This window comes from Pseudophryne corroboree, chromosome 2 (genome assembly GCF_028390025.1).
Source record: "Pseudophryne corroboree isolate aPseCor3 chromosome 2, aPseCor3.hap2, whole genome shotgun sequence".
Taxonomy (NCBI): domain Eukaryota; kingdom Metazoa; phylum Chordata; class Amphibia; order Anura; family Myobatrachidae; genus Pseudophryne; species Pseudophryne corroboree.
The window spans coordinates 31960007-31976111 of NC_086445.1; the positions used below are offsets into that span (position 1 = coordinate 31960007).

Genomic DNA, 16105 nt, shown 5'->3' on the forward strand with positions numbered 1-16105 from the left:
CCTCCTTCATTGCCCTTAACATGTAACGTGTGGCCCTAAAGGAAAATACGTTTTTTCTTCACCGTCGACACTGGAGTCAGTGTCCGTGTCTGTGTCTGTGTCGACCGACTGAGGTAAATGAGCGTTTTACAGCCCCTGACGGTGTTTGAGACGCCTGGACAGGTACTAATTTGTTTGCCGGCCGTCTCATGTCGTCAACCGACCTTGCAGCGTGTTGACATTATCACGTAATTCCTTAAATAAGCCATCCATTCCGGTGTCGACTCCCTAGAGAGTGACATCACCATTTCAGGCAATTGCTCCGCCTCCTCACCAACATCGTCCTCATACATGTCGACACACACGTACCGACACACAGCACACACACAGGGAATGCTCTGATAGAGGACAGGACCCCACTAGCCCTTTGGGGAGACAGAGGGAGAGTTTGCCAGCACACACCAAAAACGCTATAATTATACAGGGACAACCTTTATATAAGTGTTTTTCCCTTATAGCATTTTAATATATATATACATATCGCCAAATAAGTGCCCGCCCTCTCTGTTTTAACCCTGTTTCTGTAGTGCAGTGCAGGGGAGAGCCTGGGAGCCTTCCCACCAGCATTTCTGTGAGGGAAAATGGCGCTGTGTGCTGAGGAGAATAGGCCCCGCCCCTTCGGCGGGCTTCTTCTCCCGTTTTTCTGAGACCTGGCAGGGGTTAAATACATCCATATAGCCCCCAGGGGCTATATGTGATGTATTTTTAGCCAGAATAAGGTACTATCATTGCTGCCCAGGGCGCCCCCCCCAGCGCCCTGCACCCTCAGTGACCGCTGCTATGAAGTGTGCTGACAACAATGGCGCACAGCTGCAGTGCTGTGCACTACCTTATGAAGACTGAAGAGTCTTCTGCCGCCGTTTCTGGACCTCTTCACTTTTCGGCATCTGCAAGGGGGGTCGGCGGCGCGGCTCCGGGACGAACCCCAGGGTGAGACCTGTGTTCCGACTCCCTCTGGAGCTAATGGTGTCCAGTAGCCTAAGAAGCCAATCCATCCTGCACGCAGGTGAGTTCACTTCTCTCCCCTAAGTCCCTCGTAGCAGTGAGCCTGTTGCCAGCAGGACTCACTGAAAATAAAAAACCTAACAAACTTTTACTCTAAGCAGCTCTTTAGGAGAGCCACCTAGATTGCACCCTTCTCGGCCGGGCACAAAAATCTAACTGAGGCTTGGAGGAGGGTCATAGGGGGAGGAGCCAGTGCACACCACCTGATCCTAAAGCTTTTACTTTTGTGCCCTGTCTCCTGCGGAGCCGCTAATCCCCATGGTCCTGACGGAGTCCCCAGCATCCACTTAGGACGTCAGAGAAATCATTGGAGTTGGGTGTATACATCAAGTTTACGTACATCTCGGAATCAAACCACATGTTTCTATTTGCAATAAAATGTACAATATCACTTCTCTGCTATATTGATTTCTCTATAGTTACAGGTAGTGTAAGCTCTATTTACGCAGGCACATTAATACTGTATGTTGTTATTTCTGTATATTGTATGCAGCCCTAACTTTGTTACAAGAAATTCTATAACCTTAAAAATACTCTTCTTCAGAGAAACTGAATTTCTGTGACTCCAGATGCTATTTGGAATAAAAAAAAAATGTTGGATGATTTTAATTTAGATGTCTTAGTTTTCTATATTATAAAACACCTGTATTAGTCACTTTCCATTCATTAGGAGGCCACAATATCTCCTAAAATGTGAGTTCTGGATCCTGCCAGAAGTGCTGCTCTACTGACTCCGCAACCAGGTGTCAGGCGATTGATAACTCATTCATCGGCATGGTTACACCTGACACCTGGTTATTTAGTCTGCCCGATCCCAGCATTCTTTGCTGGGTCATCAATGTTTCCTGCAATGTTTCTGGTCTTGTTTAATGGTTCTTGTCTTGTGTTCCTGAGCCCTCCTGTGTTCTGTGCCTGCCAAGCTAAGGAACTTCTGCCAATCTCCTGGTTACCATCCTTTGTTTCTTTATTCAGTAATCTGAGACTTGTATTTGCTCTGCTGCTGTGACCACTCTGAAATCTGAAATAGTCTGCAATTATCTCCATTTGAGCATAGTCTGGATTCTCAGTGTTTCTGCATTCCCCTGTCACTGTACCCTCCTTCAGAAAACATCCTTTGAATATATTACTACATTCTGTGATTTCATGCTGGACAGGAGTTCATAGCAAAATTTAGTGAAAGTGGTGATTATGTTGCAGTCAGGGGCGGATTAAAGGAGGGGCTATAGGGGCGATTTTCCCTGGGGCTCCCCACACATTGTCCCACCAAATCGTCTGTCGAGGAGCTACAGTGCAGTGGTGCACAGAAAGTCTCACAGAAAGCCAAATACCACAAGACACTCACTGCCACAGAGCCACCCGCAGGCCACGAGAAAGCTCCGGTGCAGTGGCTTGGATTGTCTAGGCCAGGTTCCCTCGACCCTTATTCCCTGGAGCCTGCTGTTATGCCAGTGACCTCCCTCAGTAGCGCTGAGCGGTGCCAGACTGTCCATCACTTGAAGACAGAGAGGACGCCTCTGCAAAGTCATCAGAAGCCGGCCAAGACTCACTGTGAGTAGCAGTAGTGGGGACACTGAGTGGCATAATGGGGATATTGTTGCATATGGGGGACACTAAGAGGTCTATTTATTAAAATTATTTTTACTAAAATAATGTGAAAAGGGTGCAAAAACATCCTTTTTCACATTATTTTAGTATCACCATGAAAAACTGCTCCAAACCCTTTAATTCACTTTTTTTTAGTAACCCACATCGCATTCCCCATACTTATAATGGGAAATGTGATGTGGCTGAATTTACTAATAGAAAAAATGTGAATAAATACCGCAGTGTGCCCTGTGATAGTCTCCCCAGCTCAGACTGGCGAGATTACAGGGCAGCATTGCGAAAAGCACCATTTTGCCCAGCTTTCTGAGAGGGGACCCGGCAGAGTTTTGCCCAGAAAGCTGAGCAGGGACCCGGCAGAGTGATCAGCTATGTGTGTCCGATGGACACACAAGCTGATCACAGTGTAAAAAAAACCAAACCATAATCACCTGTCCAGGGAGCCAGTGTCCGCTGCTCCGGTTAGCGCTGCCGAGCGCCGGGTCCCCCATGTGTTGCAAAGTGACCCCGGTGCAGTAAAGTGTCGCTGCAAAGACTGGAGTCACATTCATATATAGTAGGAGTCACAGTCATATATAGTAGGAGTCACAGTCATATATAGTAGGAGTCACATTCATATGTAGTAGGAGTCACATTTATATGTAATAGGAGTCGCAGTCATATGTAGTAGGAGACACATTCATATGTAGTAGGAGTCACATTTATATGTAATAGGAGTCGCAGTCATATGTAGTAGGAGACACATTCATATGTAGTAGGAGTCACATTTATATGTAATAGTAGACACATTTATATGTAGTAGGAGACACATTCATATATAATAGGAGTCACATTCATATGTAGTAGGAGTCATATTCATATGTAATAGGAGTCACATTTATATGTAGTAGGTGTCACATTAATATGTAGTAGGAAACACATTCATATGTAGTTATAGTCACACACATATGTAGTAGGAGTCACATTAATATGTAATAGGAGACACATTCATTTGTAATAGGAGTCTCAGTCATATATAGTAGGAGACACATTCATATGTAGTAGAAGTCACATTCATATGTAGTAGTAGTCACATTATTATGTAGTAGTAGTCACATTCATATGTAGTAGGAGTCACAATCATATGTAGTAGGAGTCACATTCATATGTAATAGGAGTCACATTTCTATGTAGTAGGAGACACATTCATATGTATTAGGAGTCTCAGTCATATGTAGTAGGAGACACATTCATATGTAGTAGGAGACACATTCATATGTAGTAGGAGTCACATTATTATGTAGTAGGAGTCACATTCATAAGTAGTAGGAGTCACATTCGTAGGAGTCACATTCATATGTAATAGGAGTCACATTTATATGTAATAGGAGACACATTCATATGTAGTAGGAGTCACATTCATATGTAGTAGGAGTCACATTTATATGTAGTAGGAGACACATTCATATGTAGTAGGAGTCACATTGATATGTAGTAGGAGTCACATTGATATGTAGTAGGAGACACATTCATATGTAATAGGAGTCACATTCATATGTAATAGGAGTCACATTCATATGTAGTAGGAGTCACATTGATATGTAGTAGGAGACACATTCACATGTAGTAGGAGTCATATTTATATGTAATAGGAGACACATTCATATGTAGTAGGAGTCACATTCATATGTAGTAGGAGTCACATTTATATGTAGTAGGAGACACATTCATATGTAGTAGGAGTCACATTGATATGTAGTAGGAGTCACATTGATATGTAGTAGGAGACACATTCATATGTAATAGGAGTCACATTCATATGTAATAGGAGTCACATTCATATGTAATAGGAGTCACATTCATATGTAGTAGGAGTCACATTGATATGTAGTAGGAGACACATTCACATGTAGTAGGAGTCATATTTATATGTAATAGGAGACACATTCATATGTAGTAGGAGTCACATTCATATGTAATATTAGTCACATTCATATGTAATAGGAGTCACATTCATATGTAATAGGAGTCACATTCATATGTAGTAGGAGTCACATTCATATGTAATAGGAGTCACATTTGTATGTAGTAGGAGTCACTTTAATATGTAGTAGGAGACACATTCATATGTAATAGGAGTCTCAGTCATATGTAGTAGGATACACATTCATATGTAGTAGAAGTCACATTCATATGTAATAGGAGTCACATTCATATGTAATAGGAGTCACATTCATATGTAATAGGAGTCACATTCATATGTAGTAGGAGTCACATTGATATGTAGTAGGAGACACATTCACATGTAGTAGGAGTCATATTTATATGTAATAGGAGACACATTCATATGTAGTAGGAGTCACATTCATATGTAGTAGGAGTCACATTTATATGTAGTAGGAGACACATTCATATGTAGTAGGAGTCACATTGATATGTAGTAGGAGTCACATTGATATGTAGTAGGAGACACATTCATATGTAATAGGAGTCACATTCATATGTAATAGGAGTCACATTCATATGTAATAGGAGTCACATTCATATGTAGTAGGAGTCACATTGATATGTAGTAGGAGACACATTCACATGTAGTAGGAGTCATATTTATATGTAATAGGAGACACATTCATATGTAGTAGGAGTCACATTCATATGTAATATTAGTCACATTCATATGTAATAGGAGTCACATTCATATGTAGTAGGAGTCACATTCATATGTAGTAGGAGTCACATTCATATGTAATAGGAGTCACATTTATATGTAATAGGAGACACATTCATATGTAGTAGGCGTCACATTCATACGTAATAGGAGTCACAGTCATATGTAGTAGGAGTCACATTTATATGTAGTAGGAAACACATTCATATATAATAGGAGTCACATTCATATGTAGTAGGAGTCACATTCATATGTAATAGGAGACACATTCATTTGTAGTTGGAGTCACATTCATATGTAGTAGGAGTCACATTCATATGTAGTAGGAGTCACATATATATGTAGTAGGACACACATTCATATGTAGTAGGAGTCACATTTATATGTAATAGGAGACACATTCATATGTAGTAGGAGTCACATTCATATGTAGTAGGAGTCACATTCATATGTAGTAGGAGACACATTCATATGTAGTAGGAGTCACAATCATATGTAATAGGAGTCACAATCATATGTAGTAGGAGTCACATTCATATGAAGTAGGAGTCACATTCATATGTAGTAGGAGTCACATTCATATGTAGTAGGAGTCACATTCATATGTAGTAGGAGACACATTCATATGTAATAGGCATCACATTTATATGTAATAGGAGTCACAGTCATATGTAGTTGGAGTCACATTTATATGTACTAGGAGTCACATTTATATGTAGTAGGAGTCACATTCATATGTAGTAGGAGACACCTTCATATGTAGCAGGAGTCACATTTATATGTAATAGGAAACCCATTCATATGTAGTAGGAGTCACATTCATATGTAATAGGAGTCACCTTCATATGTAATAGGAGTCACATTCATATGTAGTAGGAGTCACATTCATATGTAGTAGGAGTCACATTAATATGTAGTAGGAGACACATTCATATGTAATAGGAGTCTCAGTCATATGTAGTAGGAGTCACATTCAAATGTAATAGGAGTCATATTCATATGTAGTAGGAGTCACATTCATATGTAATAGGAGTCACATTCATATGTAGAAGGAGTCACATTCATATGTAATTGGAGTCACATTTATATGTAGTAGGAGACACATTCATATGTAATAGGAGTCTCCGTCATATGTAGTAGGAGACACATTCATATGTAGTAGGAGTCACATTATTATGTAGTAGGAGTCACATTCATATGTAATAGGAGTCACATTCATAAGTAGTAGGAGTCACATTCATATGTAATAGGAGTCACATTTATATGTAATAGGAGACACATTCATATGTAGTAGGAGTCACATCCATACGTAATAGGAGTCACAGTCATATGTAGTAGGAATCACATTTATATGTAGTAGGAAACACATTCATATGTAATAGGAGTAACATTCATATGTTGTAGGAGTCACATTCATATGTAATAGGAGTCAAATTCATATGTAGTAGGAGTCACATTCATATGTAATAGGAGTCACATTCATATGTAATAGGTGTCACATTCATATGTAGTAGGATTCACATTCATATGTAGTAGGAGTCACATTTATATGTAATAGGAGACACATTCATATGTAGTAGGCGTCACATTCATACGTAATAGGAGTCACAGTCATATGTAGTAGGAGTCACATTTATATGTAGTAGGAAACACATTCATATATAATAGGAGTCACATTCATATGTAGTAGGAGTCACATTCATATGTAATAGGAGACACATTCATTTGTAGTTGAAGTCACATTCATATGTAGTAGGAGTCACATTCATATGTAGTAGGAGTCACATATATATGTAGTAGGAGACACATTCATATGTAGTAGGAGTCACATTTATATGTAATAGGAGACACATTCATATGTAGTAGGAGTCACATTCATATGTAGTAGGAGTCACATTTATATGTAATAGGAGACACATTCATATGTAGTAGGAGTCACAATCATATGTAGTAGGAGTCACAATCATATGTAGTAGGAGTCACATTCATATGTAGTAGGAGTCACATTCATATGTAGTAGGAGTCACATTCATATGTAGTAGGATACACATTCATATGTAATAGGCATCACATTTATATGTAATAGGAGTCACAGTCATATGTAGTTGGAGTCACATTTATATGTAGTAGGAGTCACATTTATATGTAGTAGGAGTCACATTCATATGTAGTAGGAGTCACATTCATATGTAATAGGAGTCACATTTATACGTAGTAGGAGACACATTTATATGTAATAGGAGTCACAGTCATATGTAGTTGGAGTCACATTTATATGTACTAGGAGTCACATTTATATGTAGTAGGAGTCACATTCATATGTAGTAGGAGACACCTTCATATGTAGCAGGAGTCACATTTATATGTAATAGGAAACACATTCATATGTAGTAGGAGTCACATTCATATGTAATAGGAGTCACCTTCATATGTAGTAGGAGTCACATTCATATGTAGTAGGAGTCACATTAATATGTAGTAGGAGACACATTCATATGTAATAGGAGTCTCAGTCATATATAGTAGGAGACACATTAATATGTAGTAGGAGACACATTCATATGTAATAGGAGTCTCAGTCATATGTAGTAGGAGACACATTCAAATGTAGTAGAAGTCACATTCAAATGTAATAGGAGTCATATTCATATGTAGTAGGAGTCACATTCATATGTAATAGGAGTCACATTCATATGTAGTAGGAGTCACATTCATATGTAATTGGAGTCACATTTATATGTAGTAGGAGACACATTCATATGTAATAGGAGTCTCAGTCATATGTAGTAGGAGACACATTCATATGTAGTAGGAGTCACATTATTATGTAGTAGGAGTCACATTCATATGTAATAGGAGTCACATTCATAAGTAGTAGGAGTCACATTCATATGTAATAGGAGTCACATTTATGTGTAATAGGAGACACATTCATATGTAGTAGGAGTCACATCCATACGTAATAGGAGTCACAGTCATATGTAGTAGGAATCACATTTATATGTAGTAGGAAACACATTCATATGTAATAGGAGTAACATTCATATGTTGTAGGAGTCACATTCATATGTAATAGGAGTCAAATTCATATGTAGTAGGAGTCACATTCATATGTGATAGGAGTCACATTCATATGTAATAGGAGTCACATTGATATGTAGTAGGAGACACATTCACATGTAGTAGGAGTCATATTTATATGTAATAGGAGACACATTCATATGTAGTAGGAGTCACATTCATATGTAATATTAGTCACATTCATATGTAGTAGGAGTCACATTCATATGTAGTAGGAGTCACATTCATATGTAGTAGGAGTCACATTCATATGTAATAGGAGTCACATTTGTATGTAGTAGGAGTCACTTTAATATGTAGTAGGAGACACATTCATATGTAATAGGAGTCACATTCATAAGTAGTAGGAGTCACATTCATATGTAATAGGAGTCACATTTATATGTAATAGGAGACACATTCATATGTAGTAGGAGTCACATCCATACGTAATAGGAGTCACAGTCATATGTAGTAGGAATCACATTTATATGTAGTAGGAAACACATTCATATGTAATAGGAGTAACATTCATATGTTGTAGGAGTCACATTCATATGTAATAGGAGTCAAATTCATATGTAGTAGGAGTCACATTCATATGTAATAGGAGTCACATTCATATGTAATAGGAGTCACATTCATATGTAATAGGTGTCACATTCATATGTAGTAGGATTCACATTCATATGTAGTAGGAGTCACATTTATATGTAATAGGAGACACATTCATATGTAGTAGGCGTCACATTCATACGTAATAGGAGTCACAGTCATATGTAGTAGGAGTCACATTTATATGTAGTAGGAAACACATTCATATATAATAGGAGTCACATTCATATGTAGTAGGAGTCACATTCATATGTAATAGGAGACACATTCATTTGTAGTTGAAGTCACATTCATATGTAGTAGGAGTCACATTCATATGTAGTAGGAGTCACATATATATGTAGTAGGAGACACATTCATATGTAGTAGGAGTCACATTTATATGTAATAGGAGACACATTCATATGTAGTAGGAGTCACATTCATATGTAGTAGGAGTCACATTTATATGTAATAGGAGACACATTCATATGTAGTAGGAGTCACAATCATATGTAGTAGGAGTCACAATCATATGTAGTAGGAGTCACATTCATATGTAGTAGGAGTCACATTCATATGTAGTAGGAGTCACATTCATATGTAGTAGGAGACACATTCATATGTAATAGGCATCACATTTATATGTAATAGGAGTCACAGTCATATGTAGTTGGAGTCACATTCATATGTAGTAGGAGTCACATTCATATGTAATAGGAGTCACATTTATACGTAGTAGGAGTCACAGTCATATGTAGTTGGAGTCACAGTCATATGTACTAGGAGTCACATTTATATGTACTAGGAGTCACATTTATATGTAGTAGGAGTCACATTCATATGTAGTAGGAGACACCTTCATATGTAGCAGGAGTCACATTTATATGTAATAGGAAACACATTCATATGTAGTAGGAGTCACATTCATATGTAATAGGAGTCACCTTCATATGTAGTAGGAGTCACATTCATATGTAGTAGGAGTCACATTAATATGTAGTAGGAGACACATTCATATGTAATAGGAGTCTCAGTCATATATAGTAGGAGACACATTAATATGTAGTAGGAGACACATTCATATGTAATAGGAGTCTCAGTCATATGTAGTAGGAGACACATTCAAATGTAGTAGAAGTCACATTCAAATGTAATAGGAGTCATATTCATATGTAGTAGGAGTCACATTCATATGTAATAGGAGTCACATTCATATGTAGTAGGAGTCACATTCATATGTAATTGGAGTCACATTTATATGTAGTAGGAGACACATTCATATGTAATAGGAGTCTCAGTCATATGTAGTAGGAGACACATTCATATGTAGTAGGAGTCACATTATTATGTAGTAGGAGTCACATTCATATGTAATAGGAGTCACATTCATATGTAATAGGAGTCACATTCATAAGTAGTAGGAGTCACATTCATATGTAATAGGAGTCACATTTATATGTAATAGGAGACACATTCATATGTAGTAGGAGTCACATCCATACGTAATAGGAGTCACAGTCATATGTAGTAGGAATCACATTTATATGTAGTAGGAAACACATTCATATGTAATAGGAGTAACATTCATATGTTGTAGGAGTCACATTCATATGTAATAGGAGTCAAATTCATATGTAGTAGGAGTCACATTCATATGTGATAGGAGTCACATTCATATGTAATAGGAGTCACATTGATATGTAGTAGGAGACACATTCACATGTAGTAGGAGTCAATTTTTATATGTAATAGGAGACACATTCATATGTAGTAGGAGTCACATTCATATGTAATATTAGTCACATTCATATGTAATAGGAGTCACATTCATATGTAGTAGGAGTCACATTCATATGTAGTAGGAGTCACATTCATATGTAATAGGAGTCACATTTGTATGTAGTAGGAGTCACTTTAATATGTAGTAGGAGACACATTCATATGTAATAGGAGTCTCAGTCATATGTAGTAGGATACACATTCATATGTAGTAGAAGTCACATTCATATGTAATAGGAGTCAAATTATTATGTAGTAGGAGTCACATTCTTATGTAGTAGGAGTCACATTCATATGTAGTAGGAGTCACATTCATATGTAATAGGAGACACATTCATATGTAGTAGGCGTCACATTCATACGTAATAGGAGTCACAGTCATATGTAGTAGGAGTCACATTTATATGTAGTAGGAAACACATTCATATATAATAGGAGTCACATTCATATGTAGTAGGAGTCACATTCATATGTAATAGGAGACACATTCATTTGTAGTTGGAGTCACATTCATATGTAGTAGGAGTCACATTCATATGTAGTAGGAGACACATTTATATGTAATAGGAGACACATTCATATGTAGTAGGAGTCACATTCATATGTAGTAGGAGTCACATTTATATGTAATAGGAGACACATTCATATGTAGTAGGAGTCACAATCATATGTAATAGGAGTCACAATCATATGTAATAGGAGTCACAATCATATGTAGTAGGAGTCACATTCATATGTAGTAGGAGTCACATTCATATGTAGTAGGAGTCACATTCATATGTAGTAGGAGACACATTCATATGTAATAGGCATCACATTTATATGTAATAGGAGTCACAGTCATATGTAGTTGGAGTCACATTTATATGTACTAGGAGTCACATTTATATGTAGTAGGAGTCACATTCATATGTAGTAGGAGACACATTCATTTGTAGTAGGAGTCACATTCATATGTAATAGGAGTCACATTTATACGTAGTAGGAGACACATTTATATGTAATAGGAGTCACAGTCATATGTAGTTGGAGTCACATTTATATGTACTAGGAGTCACATTTATATGTAGTAGGAGTCACATTCATATGTAGTAGGAGACACCTTCATATGTAGCAGGAGTCACATTTATATGTAATAGGAAACACATTCATATGTAGTAGGAGTCACATTCATATGTAATAGGAGTCACCTTCATATGTAATAGGAGTCACATTCATATGTAGTAGGAGTCACATTAATATGTAGTAGGAGACACATTCATATGTAATAGGAGTCTCAGTCATATGTAGTAGGAGACACATTCAAATGTAGTAGAAGTCACAATCAAATGTAGTAGAAGTCACATTCAAATGTAATAGGAGTCATATTCATATGTAGTAGGAGTCACATTCATATGTAATAGGAGTCACATTCATATGTAGTAGGAGTCACATTCATATGTAATTGGAGTCACATTTATATGTAGTAGGAGACACATTCATATGTAATAGGAGTCTCAGTCATATGTAGTAGGAGACACATTCATATGTAGTAGGAGTCACATTATTATGTAGTAGGAGTCACATTCATATGTAATAGGAGTCACATTCATAAGTAGTAGGAGTCACATTCATATGTAATAGGAGTCACATTTATATGTAATAGGAGACACATTCATATGTAGTAGGAGTCACATCCATACGTAATAGGAGTCACAGTCATATGTAGTAGGAATCACATTTATATGTAGTAGGAAACACATTCATATGTAATAGGAGTAACATTCTTATGTTGTAGGAGTCACATTCATATGTAATAGGAGTCAAATTCATATGTAGTAGGAGTCACATTCATATGTAATAGGAGACACATTCATTTGTAGTTGAAGTCACATTCATATGTAGTAGGAGTCACATTCATATGTAGTAGGAGTCACATTCATATGTAGTAGGAGACACATTCATATGTAGTAGGAGTCACATTTATATGTAATAGGAGACACATTCATATGTAGTAGGAGTCACATTCATATGTAGTAGGAGTCACATTTATATGTAATAGGAGTCACAATCATATGTAGTAGGAGTCACAATCATATGTAGTAGGAGTCACAATCATATGTAGTAGGAGTCACAATCATATGTAGTAGGAGTCACATTCATATGTAGTAGGAGTCACATTCATATGTAGTAGGAGTCACATTCATATGTAGTAGGAGTCACATTCATATGTAGTAGGAGTCACATTCATATGTAGTAGGAGTCACATTCATATGTAGTAGGAGTCACATTCATATGTAGTAGGAGTCACATTCATATGTAGTAGGAGACACATTCATATGTAATAGGCATCACATTTATATGTAATAGGAGTCACAGTCATATGTAGTTGGAGTCACATTTATATGTACTAGGAGTCACATTTATATGTAGTAGGAGTCACATTCATATGTAGTAGGAGACACATTCATTTGTAGTAGGAGTCACATTCATATGTAATAGGAGTCACATTTATACATAGTAGGAGACACATTTATATGTAATAGGAGTCACAGTCATATGTAGTTGGAGTCACATTTATATGTACTAGGAGTCACATTTATATGTAGTAGGAGTCACATTCATATGTAGTAGGAGATACCTTCATATGTAGCAGGAGTCACATTTATATGTAATAGGAAACACATTCATATGTAGTAGGAGTCACATTCATATGTAATAGGAGTCACCTTCATATGTAATAGGAGTCACATTCATATGTAGTAGGAGTCACATTAATATGTAGTAGGAGACACATTCATATGTAATAGGAGTCTCAGTCATATGTAGTAGGAGACACATTCAAATGTAGTAGAAGTCACATTCAAATATAATAGGAGTCATATTCATATGTAGTAGGAGTCACATTCATATGTAATAGGAGTCACATTCATATGTAGTAGGAGTCACATTCATATGTAATTGGAGTCACATTTATATGTAGTAGGAGACACATTCATATGTAATAGGAGTCTCAGTCATATGTAGTAGGAGACACATTCATATGTAGTAGGAGTCACATTATTATGTAGTAGGAGTCACATTCATATGTAATAGGAGTCACATTCATAAGTAGTAGGAGTCACATTCATATGTAATAGGAGTCACATTTATATGTAATAGGAGACACATTCATATGTAGTAGGAGTCACATCCATACGTAATAGGAGTCACAGTCATATGTAGTAGGAATCACATTTATATGTAGTAGGAAACACATTCATATGTAATAGGAGTAACATTCATATGTTGTAGGAGTCACATTCATATGTAATAGGAGTCAAATTCATATGTAGTAGGAGTCACATTCATATGTAATAGGAGTCACATTCATATGTAATAGGAGTCACATTCATATGTAATAGGTGTCACATTCATATATAGTAGGATTCACATTCATATGTAGTAGGAGTCACATTTATATGTAATAGGAGACACATTCATATGTAGTAGGCGTCACATTCATACGTAATAGGAGTCACAGTCATATGTAGTAGGAGTCACATTTATATGTAGTAGGAAACACATTCATATATAATAGGAGTCACATTCATATGTAATAGGAGTCACCTTCATATGTAATAGGAGTCACATTCATATGTAGTAGGAGTCACATTAATATGTAGTAGGAGACACATTCATATGTAATAGGAGTCTCAGTCATATGTAGTAGGAGACACATTCAAATGTAGTAGAAGTCACATTCAAATGTAATAGGAGTCATATTCATATGTAGTAGGAGTCACATTCATATGTAATAGGAGTCACATTCATATGTAGTAGGAGTCACATTCATATGTAATTGGAGTCACATTTATATGTAGTAGGAGACACATTCATATGTAATAGGAGTCTCAGTCATATGTAGTAGGAGACACATTCATATGTAGTAGGAGTCACATTATTATGTAGTAGGAGTCACATTCATATGTAATAGGAGTCACATTCATAAGTAGTAGGAGTCACATTCATATGTAATAGGAGTCACATTTATATGTAATAGGAGACACATTCATATGTAGTAGGAGTCACATCCATACGTAATAGGAGTCAGTCATATGTAGTAGGAATCACATTTATATGTAGTAGGAAACACATTCATATGTAATAGGAGTAACATTCATATGTTGTAGGAGTCACATTCATATGTAATAGGAGTCAAATTCATATGTAGTAGGAGTCACATTCATATGTAATAGGAGTCACATTCATATGTAATAGGAGTCACATTCATATGTAATAGGTGTCACATTCATATGTAGTAGGATTCACATTCATATGTAGTAGGAGTCACATTTATATGTAATAGGAGACACATTCATATGTAGTAGGCGTCACATTCATACGTAATAGGAGTCACAGTCATATGTAGTAGGAGTCACATTTATATGTAGTAGGAAACACATTCATATATAATAGGAGTCACATTCATATGTATAAGGAGTCACCTTCATATGTAATAGGAGTCACATTCATATGTAGTAGGAGTCACATTAATATGTAGTAGGAGACACATTCATATGTAATAGGAGTCTCAGTCATATGTAGTAGGAGACACATTCAAATGTAGTAGAAGTCACATTCAAATGTAATAGGAGTCATATTCATATGTAGTAGGAGTCACATTCATATGTAATAGGAGTCACATTCATATGTAGTAGGAGTCACATTCATATGTAATTGGAGTCACATTTATATGTAGTAGGAGACACATTCATATGTAATAGGAGTCTCAGTCATATGTAGTAGGAGACACATTCATATGTAGTAGGAGTCACATTATTATGTAGTAGGAGTCACATTCATATGTAATAGGAGTCACATTCATAAGTAGTAGGAGTCACATTCATATGTAATAGGAGTCACATTTATATGTAATAGGAGACACATTCATATGTAGTAGGAGTCACATCCATACGTAATAGGAGTCACAGTCATATGTAGTAGGAATCACATTTATATGTAGTAGGAAACACATTCATATGTAATAGGAGTAACATTCATATGTTGTAGGAGTCACATTCTTATGTAATAGGAGTCAAATTCATATGTAGTAGGAGTCACATTTATATGTAATAGGAGTCACATTTATATGTAATAGGAGTCACATTCATATGTAATAGGAGTCACATTCATATGTAATAGGTGTCACATTCATATGTAGTAGGATTCACATTCATATGTAGTAGGAGTCACATTTATATGTAATAGGAGACACATTCATATGTAGTAGGCGTCACATTCATACGTAATAGGAGTCACAGTCATATGTAGTAGGAGTCACATTTATATGTAGTAGGAAACACATTCATATATAATAGGAGTCACATTCATATGTAGTAGGAGTCACATTCATAT

The 16105-nt window shown here is 36.5% G+C and overlaps 1 long non-coding RNA gene across 1 annotated transcript in view; it reads left to right on the plus strand.

Annotated features, from left to right (window-relative positions):
* The first annotated feature begins 1883 nt into the window (after window positions 1-1883).
* Window positions 1884-16105, plus strand: part of LOC135050476 (uncharacterized) — a 106679-nt gene continuing 92457 nt past the window's right edge. The window contains exon 1 of the long non-coding RNA XR_010241619.1: window positions 1884-2592. This is a non-coding gene — a long non-coding RNA (uncharacterized LOC135050476). The remainder of the gene's footprint in view (window positions 2593-16105) is intronic.